The sequence below is a fragment of the Lissotriton helveticus genome, chromosome 3_1 (assembly GCF_964261635.1).
Source record: "Lissotriton helveticus chromosome 3_1, aLisHel1.1, whole genome shotgun sequence".
Classification (NCBI taxonomy): Eukaryota; Metazoa; Chordata; class Amphibia; order Caudata; family Salamandridae; genus Lissotriton; species Lissotriton helveticus.
Window position 1 is genome coordinate 642,769,835 of NC_136061.1, and position 12,163 is coordinate 642,781,997.

The window sequence follows — 12,163 nt, forward strand, 5'->3', positions numbered from 1 at the left end:
TAGGTCTGTTCACTCCCATGCCTCTCATGCATCTGCTCAGAGGAGGATGACTTCCCCTCAGAGGAGAGAGCATGAGGCAAAGATGAAGGAAGTTAATCTGAGGATCCAGAAGGAAGAACTTGCCCTTGCCAAAGAGAAACTTGCTTTTGCCAGAGAGCAACAGTTGAGTGGGGTAGCACCCACTGGTAGCAGCAATATCCTTTGGGATAAAGACAGGAGTTTTGATAATAGACACCTGAGTAAAATAGTGCCCTCCTATAAAACAGGAGATGATATCCACAAGTGGATAACTGCTCTGGAGAGGGCCTGCAAAGTACAGCAGGTACCCCAGAGTCAGTGGGCAGCAATATTGTGGCTCTCCTTTGAAGGTAAAGGTAGAGATAAGCTCCTCACTGTTAGAGATGAGGATGGTAATGATTACCAAGTCCTGAAAACTGCACTGATTGATGGGTTTGGCTTAACAACTGAACAGTACAGATTGATGTTCAGAGACACCCAGAAAACTCAGGCTCAGGATTGGATTGACTTTGTTGATTGTGCCACTAAGGCTTTGGAAGGCTGGTTACTGGGTAGTAACGTTACTGATTATACAGGATTATACAATCTTATTATGAGAGAACAAATCTTAAATAATTGTCAGAACCAGTTGTTGCGTCAGCACCTGATTGACTCAGATCTGACCTCTCCCCAAGAATTGGGAAAGAAGGCAGACAGATGGGTCAGAACCAGGGTCAAGCAGCAAAACCAGAACCAGGGTGGTGGCCAGAATAAAGCAGACCAAAAGGGTAGTAATCAGAATCCACAAAATGACCAGAAGTCTTCAACAGGGCCCCAACAATCTAAGGAGGGTGGGTCCCAGAATTCCCAAAAGAAGAAGACTGATGTTCCAAAGAAACCATGGTGCCAATACTGTAAAAGTAAAACTCACTGGTTTAGTAAGTGCACCAAGAAAGGCCAAACTCCTATCACTACTGTCCCTAAGACACCTGCACCCCTAGTACAGTTAGTAGTGGTAGTGTACCCCCCAAGGCTATAGTAGGGTTAACCCTGGGAACTGAGGTGGGTTCTGACTTAGTCAGAATACCTACTCAGGCTGTTCTTGTTTGTACTGGGGACATGGATATGACCCCTACTGTAAGTCCTAGTACTCTGGGCAAATACAGGCAAACGCCTTTAATCAATGGAAAAATGTCTCAGGCCTACAGGGACACATGTGCCAGTGTCACTATGGTGACACCAACATTTGTGGACCCTGATCAGATCATGCAAGGTTCAGACTACCTAGTGACCAATGCTAGCAACGTCACTACCAATCACAGTATGGCAGTTGTTAACTTCTCCTGGTGAGGGGTAACTGGCCTCAAAAGGGTTGTAGTTAGTTCAGACCTCCCAGTAGATTGTCTCTTGGGCAATGATTTGGAATCCTCACTGTGGTCAGATGTGGAGTACAGGACTCATGTAGAAATGTTAGGTCTCTCCTCACATGTCCGTGCTGTGACCAGGTCACAGGCCAAGAAATGCCCAGCTGAACAAGTGCTGGATCCTGGAAGAATGGACCAGACACTACCCAAGAGGAAGAACAGTAGGGTTAAGGCAGAGCCTTCCCCCCTGCGTCAGGTTGAGGATCAGCCCTCTCAGGAGGCTGACCCAAAGACCCCAGAAGGAACTGTCCTAGAGGAGCTTGAACCTGAAAAGGTTGAGTTTCTTGGGACAGGGGGACCTTCCAGGGCAGACTTGAGACAGGCACAGTTAGACTGTTCCTCCCTTGAACCCCTCAGACAGCAGGCTGCTGCTGAGGCTGCAGGGCATGCTACAGGTGCCCACAAGGTATACTGGGATGAAGGACTCCTATACTCTGAGGCAAGAGACCCCAAGCCTGGTGCTACCAGGAGGCTGGTCATCCCCTTGTCTCTTAGAGGTTTCCTTCTCACCTTAGCCCATGAAATTCCCCTTGCAGGACACCTAGGCCAGAACAAGACTTGGGACAGTCTTGCCCCACACTTTCACTGGCCTCACATGTCTGAAGACACCAAAGAGTTTTGTCGCTCATGTGTCACCTGCCAAGCCAGTGGCAAATCAGGTGGCACAACACAGATGACACCCAGCTGGTGGTATCCCTATCCCATCCCAACCAAGAACCATCTAATCTCCACAGCTGCCTTTCCAAAATCCAGGGGTGGATGAATAATTCAGCGTTGAAACTCAACGGGTCCAAGTCAGAAATCTTGCTTCTTGGTCAAAAAGGGCTCTCCCTTCCCCCTAACATCTGGCCCTCCTGTCTGGGTGAACCCCTGGCCCCCAAAACCGAGATCAAGAGCCTGGGAATCTGGCTAGAGAAAGACCTGTCCTTCAAAACTCAAGCCAAAAAAACGGCTGGGATTTGTTTTGGGCTTCTTAGATCAGTTAGGAAAATCCTGCCCTTGCTCCCCCCCATCTCCCCGAAATTGCTAATCCAAGGTCTTATTCTATCTAGGCTGGATTACAGCAATGCCATCTACCTGGGAGCCCCCGAAGCCACCTTTACCAAATTACAAAGAATTCAGAATGCTGCGGCCCGGCTTCTCACCAACACTCCGGCCAGATCATCGGCCAAACCAGCTTTAAAGCACCTTCACTTGCTGCCAGTAAGAGAAAGAGTTAAATTCAAGGCTCTCTGTCTGGCCCATAAACTCTTACAGGATAAAGGCCCCCCAATCCTCAAAAATTTTATCACGCCCTACAAGGCTACCAGATCCCTCCGCTCTGATCACGAACACCTCATCACAGTTCACAGAGTGAAAAAGGCCCGTACAGGCGGACGGCGATTCTCTGTGAACACGGCCAGCCTATGGAACACCCTCCCCCGTAAACTAAGGATGGAAGAAGATCACCTCCGATTCAGGAAACTACTGAAAACACACCTCTTCCCCTGATCCCTCTTCCCCCTTTTCTCCTTGACAACCCTCCCTCTCGACTGTCTTAGTCTCAGCGCTGGGATACTTCCGGGTTACTATGCGCTCTACAAAACCCTAATAATAATAATAATAATAACAACAAAGGCACCCCTTATACCACTACCTGTGGTGGGGTACCCTTTGAGAGAGTGGGGATAGACATTGTTGGACCAATGGACCCCCCAACAGCATCTGGGCACAGATTTATACTGGTGGTAGTGGATCATGCCACCAGGTATCCAGAAGCTATTCCCCTTAGGACCACTACAGCTCCTGTTGTGGCCAGGGCCCTGCTTGGAGTTTTCTCCAGAGTGGGGTTTCCTAAGGAGGTTGTCTCTGATAGAGGTGCCAACTTCATGTCAGGATACTTGACTGCAATGTGGAAGGAGTGTGGTGTAAATTACAAATTCACCACACCCTATCACCCACAGTGCAATGGGCTTGTGGAGAGATTCAACAAGACCCTAAAAGGGATGATAAAATGGTCACCTGAAAAGCTTAGGTGAGGTCCCACAGAAGGGGGTTGGCTACAGCCCTTTTGAGCTTCTGTTTGGGCATCCTGTAAGAGGACCCCTATGTATTGTAAAGGAAGGATGGGAGTTACCTCTCAAAAAGCCTAAACTTGACATAGTGGACTTTGTACTTGGTCTCCGCTCCAGGATGGCAGAGTACACGGAGAAGGCATCCAAAAACCTTGAGGCCAGCCAAGAACTTCAAAAAGCTTGGAATGACCAAAAGGCTGTCCTAACTGTTTATCATGCAGGACAGAAGGTGTGGGTGTTGGAGCCAGTGGCCCCAGCAGCTCTCTAAGACAAATGGTCTGGACCCCATACCATCATTGAGCAAAAGGGAGAGGTCACCTACCTGGTGGACCTTGGAACTCCCAGGAGCCCCCACAGGATGCTTCATGTAAACAGGCTCCAGGCATTTGTCGACAGGGAGGACATGGGCTTGCTCATGGCCACAGATGAGGGACAGGAGGAAGAGAGTGACCCTCTCCCAGACCTGCTCACTCAGAACCCTGATGATGGGTCAGTTGATGGTGTAGTCTTTTCTGACAGCCTCTCTGAGCATCAACAAGAGGATTGCAAACAGGTTCTTCAATCCTTTAGACAAATGTTCTCACTGACACCCAGTCAGACCAACTGGTGCACCCATGAGGTGGACACTGGTGACAGTCTACCTGTCAAGAGTAAAATCTACAGGCAACCTGACCACGTCAGGGACTGCATAAAGAAAGAAGTACAAAAGATGTTGGAATTGGGAGTCATTGAACCCTCAGAGAGCCCTTGGGCTAGTCCTGTAGTTCTAGTACCAAAACCTCACACACAGGATGGTAAGAGAGAGATGAGGTTTTGTGTACACTACAGGGGTCTCAATGCTGTCAATAAGACAGATGCCCATCCAATACCTAGGGCAGACGAACTCATAGATAAGTTGGCTTCTGCCACCTTCTTGAGTACATTTGACCTAACAGCTGGTTATTGGCAAATCAGGTTAGCTGAGGATGCCAAGGCCAAAACAGCATTTTCTAGCCCAGGAGGTCATTACCAATTTGTGGTGATGCCCTTTGGTTTGAAAAATGCACCTGCCACTTTTCAAAGGTTGGTGAACCGAGTTCACACTGGGTTGGATGACTTTTGTGCAGCATATCTAGATGATATTGCTGTCTTCAGCTCCACCTGGGAGGATCACCTGATCCACCTGAGGAAAGTTTTGGAGGCCCTGCAAAAGGCAGGCCTCACTATCAAGGCCACCAAGTGCCAGATAGGGCAGAGTCAAGTTGTGTACCTGGGCCACCTTGTAGGTGGAGGCCAGGTTCAACCCTTGGAGAGCAAGATACAGGCCATTAAGGACTGGGCTCCTCCAACCACCCAGACACAGGTCAGAGCTTTCTTGGGCCTGTCTGGTTACTATAGGAAGTTTGTCAAAAATTATGGGTGACACAACTTAATGACTTGACAAGCAAGAAAATGCCAAAGAAAGTTCAGTGGACAGCTGTCAGAAGGCATTCGATAACCTGAAGCAGGCCATGTGTACTGCACCTATTCTCAAGAGTCCTGACTACTCCAAAACCTTCATTGTCCAAACAGATGCATCTGAGTTGGGTGTGGGAGCTGTTCTATCTTAACTGAATACTGATGGTCATGACCAACCCATTTTTTTTATAAGTAGAAGGCTGACCCCTAGAGAGAAACGTTGGTCAGCTATTGAGAGGGAGGCCTTTGCTGTGGTTTGGGCCCTGAAGAAGTTGAGGTCATTCTTGTTTGGAACTCACTTCAAGATTCAGACCGACCATGAGCCCCTCTTGTGGCTAAATCAAATGAAGGGTGAAAACCCCAAACTTCTTAGGTGGTACATTTCCCTACAGGGGATGGACTTTACAGTGGAGCACAGACCAGGGACTGACCATGGCAATGCAGATGGTCTCTCCAGGTATTTCCACTTAGAACAGGAAGACTCACCTGGTCAAGGTTAGTTTAATGTCCCTAAGTTTGGGGGGGGGTTATGTAGGAGAGTGGGGTCTGCAATCTTATGGTCACCCCAGATTTTTGCTTTTTGCTTCACTGGTTTACGACTTTCCCTGGCTGTGGGCCTGCTAATCAGACCCACAGCCTAGCTGCTCTCTCTCTAAATTGACATCCATGTACTTTAGGTGCATTTACCAATTGGTATTGGGACGCCTTATCAGCCCCTGTACAGTGGACCTTAGGTACCCAGGGCATAGGTGAACCCAAGGCCTACCAGGGGCTGAAGCATGTATTATGCCACCCCTGGCTGGCCATCTAAACAGACACAACTGGCTGGTAAGACAGCTGGGGCAAGGTGGTGTGATCACCCTTTGCTGTAGATATAGAACACCTATATCTAACCCCCCAAATGGACACATATATTCCCATCAGTCACTCCTATGGCAGGCCTTATCAATCCTGAAGGCAGATTGCTTGGAATTATGTGAGATGATGCTCTGGCATGAGCTGAGCCTGTCTGCAGCTTGCGGAACCAAGTCCTTATAGCTGTTCCATGATAACGCTATACCATATACTCTTAAGTGCATTATAATCATTGCGGTTATTGCTAACTTTGGGATAGCAGTATCAAAACATGTCGAGTAAGGTGTCATACAAATTGGAATACTACCCCCTCGCCAGTTCTGGCGACGGGGGTAGCATTCCACCCTTTTAGAGGGACACGACATGTATGTAACTGTGAACCCCGGTAAAAGTTAACTCGAGCCTCAGCATCACAAAATGAATGCTGCCACCACAGACACAAGTCTGACCTCCTGCTGATGGGAGTCCTTCCAGCGAGGGAGGCCTGGACAAAGGGTTTCCTGCCTTGGTAGGTGCTAGCACCACCCCAGACAGGATATTGTGTATTGAGGTAGGGAGGCCTGAAAGGAATGAGACATGCCTGGGGCACACAAGGTGTCCCTGTGCATACACCGGTTCAAACCAGTTGCTGGGGCACTCCAGCCCCAGCTCTGGCGCGAAACCGGACGAAGGATAAGGGGTGTAACCACCCCCCTTCCTGGTCCCACCCATAGGAGGGACCTAGTGATAGTACAGCCCCCTTTAGCAGGATAAAGGTAGGAGCTGGTCCCATTCCAAGTTAGATTATCCTGAACAACTTTACAAGAAGAAACTCTGGACTTTGACGTTCTGCTCCACAGAAGACTGAAGAATCTCCCTTGTGGGCAAGGAGTGTCCACCCTGCAACTGCAGGCACCATCAAGCGTCCTAGCGGTCCACTTTGTCGTCCTTCCTGCCGGATCCAGACTTCAGAGCCTGATGAGACCCAGACTCCCAGACCTCTCTGACCTCTACTCACATCTGCAGCACAGCTGAGACCCGTGGGTGCGACAAGACACGTGGGACCGGCCATCTTGAAGAGACTGCACTTCGCTTCCAGCACGACTTCTGAGGCATCCTCGAGTAAGTGCTTTGGGGATTGAGAAGCCCCAGCCCCGAGGAGCTCCTGCACCAAAGACCAGCCCTCCGGCATCCACGAGATCTGCGTGGGGCCCTTTTGCTTGATTGCTGCTCGACGCATTGTCTGGTCACTTGCCGGCTGGCTAGTGACCTCCTAGACGACGATCCACAAAATCTACACTGCTGGTCTGGCTGCTCCAGACTGGCCATTGCTCCCTTCCAAAAGAGTAGCACCCCGGACCCTCCTGGTCCACTCCAGACGCCGTTTCCACTCACCGCGTGGGTTGCCTTTGCCAAGGCCTGTTGACTCCAAATCCGGATCCGACACCACCGACAGCGAGAGCCTGCGTGAGACAGCTCGTGCCTCCATCCTGGTTGTCGAAGACACCTCCTGGTCCACGTGGCTGCAGAGACAAGCGTCCACTCTTCACCTGATCGCGACAACAGCATCTGGTTCCCTCCTAGTTCCACACCAGTCACTGGCTAGTGACTGTGAACACTGTCCCCTCTGCTTTCAGGTCCTCTTCTTCCTCGATCCACCCTTGGATCGCACCGGACATCTTCCTCCTGGTCGTCTGCAGCATCTTTCTTCAAGGCTCCATTGACTTCAACGCGGAAACCCGACACACTTTCACACCTATGCACCCGCAGCCCGTGGGTGAGGTAACGAGAGCATTTCGGTACTCATAGGTAGATTGACTCTCCTAGTGTCCAGATATCCAGTCGATTTAGTCCTAACTAGTCAGAACTGTCTGTTACTTACCTTTTCGTAATTTGTTCTGCCCATTGACTTTGTTCCGCATCTCGCGTGTGAGTTCACACTCTGCACACGCGTCCCGTGGGCCTCCTGATACTTACCTAAGGTTAGGGTAGGGTAGTCCCAGCGAACCTACAGCCTCTGGGCATCTTCATTTTCTAAATCGTTCTACTTATACCATTTACTTAGTATATGGTTTGCCGTGCCCCTAGGGCACCATTGTAATTTTGTGCAACTTATCGTATTTGTCCTAAGAGATTGTCATGTGCTTAGCCCTCTGATCTCATAAAGAGTTCAGAGGTGTTTGTTATTAATAAATATACTGTTTATTTTCATAACAACCTGTGTGGTGTCCTTTCATCTGGTATTCAAGGGGTTATATGTGGTAAAACAGCTGTCTTTACATGCCAAAAGAGTTTAGCCTAAGACTGCTCTGTCCATGCTACCATTAGGATAGCTGGTCTACAAGTTTGACTTACAACCAATCACCATAAGGGTTGTTTGGACTGATACAAGGTGATCACTAGAACTAGTGAGCATCATATATCAGGCCAACTTCTCACAAGAATTAAACACTCATCGCATTTATTATTAAAAGAGTAACAAAACAGAAGCCATTTTATTGCACATCAGAACAAATCTCAAGCTATAGCTTCAAGAAACATCTTTACAGAATGCAGCTTCTGTTATTAGACACTAAGGGGTCTATTAGGATGGCGTGCAGACTCCAGTCCGCCCGCCACCCTAGCAGTGCTGGGACTGGCCGCCAGTGGTGCGGCGGTCCCACACTGCCAATTAGGATGCCACCGCCACAATGGCGGTGGCATCCTGCATATATTACATTGTGGTAGGCGGTGCTGTAAGAGGCACCCGCCACAATGCAATATATGCATGTTGTGCATTGGCATGCACAACGTGACAGGCACCTCGTGGTGGCTCCCACCTTCTGCATGCCAATGTCAGGGGTACCATGGGTACCTCCCAAGTGCAGCCCCCCCACTCCCCTACCCCCCTGGAGGCCCACAACGGCCCCCAAAGAAAACTCTGCATGCCTTTCCATGGCAGGAGTCTCCGCCATGGAAAGGCATTGAAAACGACACATCATAATATGGCTGGCGGTGCCTGCAAGGCACCGCCTGCCTACCGGTGGAAAAGCGGCGGACGATCTTTCCATCCGCCGCGGTACCCCCGCCATGCTAATGTGGTGGGTTTTTTGGTGTGCGGATCGCCATCGACAGTCGTGGAGTGGCGAGCCACCCGCCATCCTAATAGACCCCCAACTGAGAAATTTTACAACACCGTGGTTATGAAAGACTCTCACTGGCGTCCAGGTGAGCAAAGAATACAATTCACCATTCTGTGCATCCTTTTCAGAGCCTGTGCAGGAGACGGATGAGAATAGCGGCCAAGGCTTGCCCAGCATTTCATTTGTAGGCACGCCTTATGAATAAATAGCTTATAGCAAGCCTTCTAATTGAGTTTCAATGGCAAGAGAAACAGGCAAAAAAATTACATTCTGGAAGCAAGGATCAGGAATAACTCAAACTCAGTTAAGTCTGAAAAACATACCCAAATTATCAGCCTTCAAGACAGCACTAAAGAAGCATTTATTTAAGGATGCTTTTGATTCTTTTCATGCTATAATGAGGTCCACATTCCCAGGGGCGTAGCTAAGTCAGTGATATTGAGGGCGGGGGGGGAAATCTTAGATTTTCCAACTAAAAAAAGTGAGTTGCAGGATGGAAGTGTGAGATGACCAAGGTTCAGGATGGACTTTCCATAGGGAAGAGGGTCAGTACTGATTTGCATTAGGGGGGGCACTTTCTAGAGTGGCACAAGGGGTGCAATTCAATGGTTCGGATTGCTACCCCAAATGATTGCCACTCATTGGACTATTTCAAACATTCAGCCCAACTTTGGGTGTTTGATTGCCATTGGTATGCCTGGAAACCTGAGACTGAGGCAGCTTTCCAAGCCTACCACTGCCAATGTTTGTGAATTCCAAAAAGCTGTGTTTTTTGCACCCTGTCAAGGCATACTTCTGTGGGTGCAGATGTACTACTTTTTTGGTAAACGGTGAGTATATATATTTAAGATTCTGATCCCAAAAATAAACCTCTTAGTGAAATGAGGATGCTGAAAATAACCAACACAGACATAGCAGACCCGACTCAGGGCCCACAGAACCAACTACCAAAGCAAGAATGCGTTTGAGGGGTGTCACACCCCAAACACCCCTGCTGAAGCTATACCCCTGCCCGTCCGACCTGGGTCTCGTAGTTCTCTCTGGGAACTCATGACTACAGTCATGTACAACACAATGGCCTGCTGTCCCTGCCCAGGATCACTTATTTTAAATGCATTTTCACTGCATGCACTATTCTTCGTCTCTGCTACAAGAAGCGTAGATGGTAGAGTTGTCAAATTGTTGCATGTGGGCAGGGCTCAAATTTTCTAGTCCTCACCCTTTACAATTCATTTTATAAAGTGACTGTCAGCCCCATGTGCTAAGCCTGAGTTGCAAATACAGGAGGGCGCAGTGGCGGCTCGCATAGGGCGTGCTGTGTGGCGGTGGGGCGGGGGAGGGCAGGGTGCGGGGTAGTAAACTCGGACATAAGACGGAATGGCGGAAAAAATTATTATGTCCCTCCGTTCCGTTATATGTCCAAGTTTACTACCCCTCCACCCTGTTTCTCCCCCACCCACCTTACCGCCCGCCGCACGCCCTTTGCGAGCTATCACTGGGAGGGCGTGTAGGTAAGTTATCAAGGTGTTCTGAGCCAGAGCTGAGCCATTGAGCTGACTTGGTTCTAAGACTCTTTGTATGAGCGAGCCATGAAAACCTTTGGCCTGTATATCATGCAACAAATATAAGGTAATATATGATACAGTCTCTTCCAAATTTTAAAAAGTGTATTTCTTTAACCTGCGGAAGCATTTCACCTTAGTAGATCAGATTATAGTACTGCCTAGACAGACAGTTATTGAAATGGCAATGCCATTAGTGAACAAAGAGCCAAGCCAGTAGTCACATAGGGATTAGATACTTTTTATTGATGGAGCAAGGGTACAGTCTATTAAATCAAACATAAGAGGTGCTTGTACAGTGTATATCCTAAACTCAAGTATGTAAAAGTGCGCTCATAAGTGATTATAAAGCCAAAGGAGTCTCTCTGAAAAGATCTGCCTAGGATCTCACAATCAGTATAAACCTGAAAGCCGGTTTTGATTCCAGGTTATCTGGTTTGAGATTTTGAAATTCAACTACCAGATGGATATCTCAACCCTCCACCTCCTGCATTTGAAATCAAAGGCCACTGTTTTGCTTTTATTCTAAGTGCACAACAAGAAAAACCAACAAAGAGATAGCAGACCTAACTATCAAGGCTCAAGAATGCATTTATTTGAGGGGGTGTTCACCCCAAATATCCCTGTGAAGTTACACACCTGCGCCCACCCCACTTCTAGGAGGATTTGGGCCTGTTTAATGGCCTTACAGTTCCACAAACTATGTTAGACCAGCGATGTTCAATAAACTTCTGAGATATCAAGCCTGTGAAAGATATTTTTTCTTTTTGCAGTCTGCACTACTGGGTTCTATGGTGGGCGATGAAGTGGCCTGAAGTCAATATGCTGGCGGGTTGCCGGAACTGTATCAGATGTAAAAGATGTCATGTATTTCTATACGTGGCAATCATATGCTTTTACTTTTCCTTGTAACTAAGGGATGAATCATTTTATAGTTTACAACCGGTATAAGCAGTTCAGTTGTTGAGAGTTTAAATTATCTTTGTAAGACTGAAGTACACTTTCCACCTGTTAAGCATCTTGCACTTACAGAGAAGCTTGCCCTGGTTAAGCACATGGAGAAGGTAAGTCTAACATCTGAGTCCAGGAGAGTAGTTTACATCATAGCTATTACTCCTGTTAGATGAGTTGCTGAAAATAATTCAGTCCATTAATGAGTAAACTATTGTTTCCTCATAAGAAGAATGCATTACTTAGATATCGCTAGATTTCCTGACAATGATATCTTTGGATTCTCTTTTTATCCCGTCTGTTACTAATATTTTTAACCTTGCAGTTCTCCAACAATAAAAAATATGTGTCTAAAAACTCAGAATTTCAAGGTAACTATTAATAACTTATCATATTAGCATAAAGAAAAGATTGACTCAAGGCAAGATATGCAAATCAATATTTTCGTCCTTCAAAGGGAGCCACACAATTGCCAACAGGTCTCTTCCATGAAGACTCAGGACTCACTCTTAAGGAAGCAAGACTGCATTTCAAGGGAGTATTTAGTGGCATTAGTCATGAGTAGATATCTTTGGTGTAATCTAAAAAGCACCAATATGTAGCTATGACCCCTTTTCATGCAAACTATTGCTTGGGTGTGATTCCTGATTCCATTTGCATATTGGTTAATCTTTGCTGGTTCACTATTAGAGTACTTTCTTTCAAAGCACTCACTAGTGTGGATTTCGTACATGCGGGGCGTGGCTTTTGCACCGCCGAAGATAGCCGCATAAAGGAAAAGC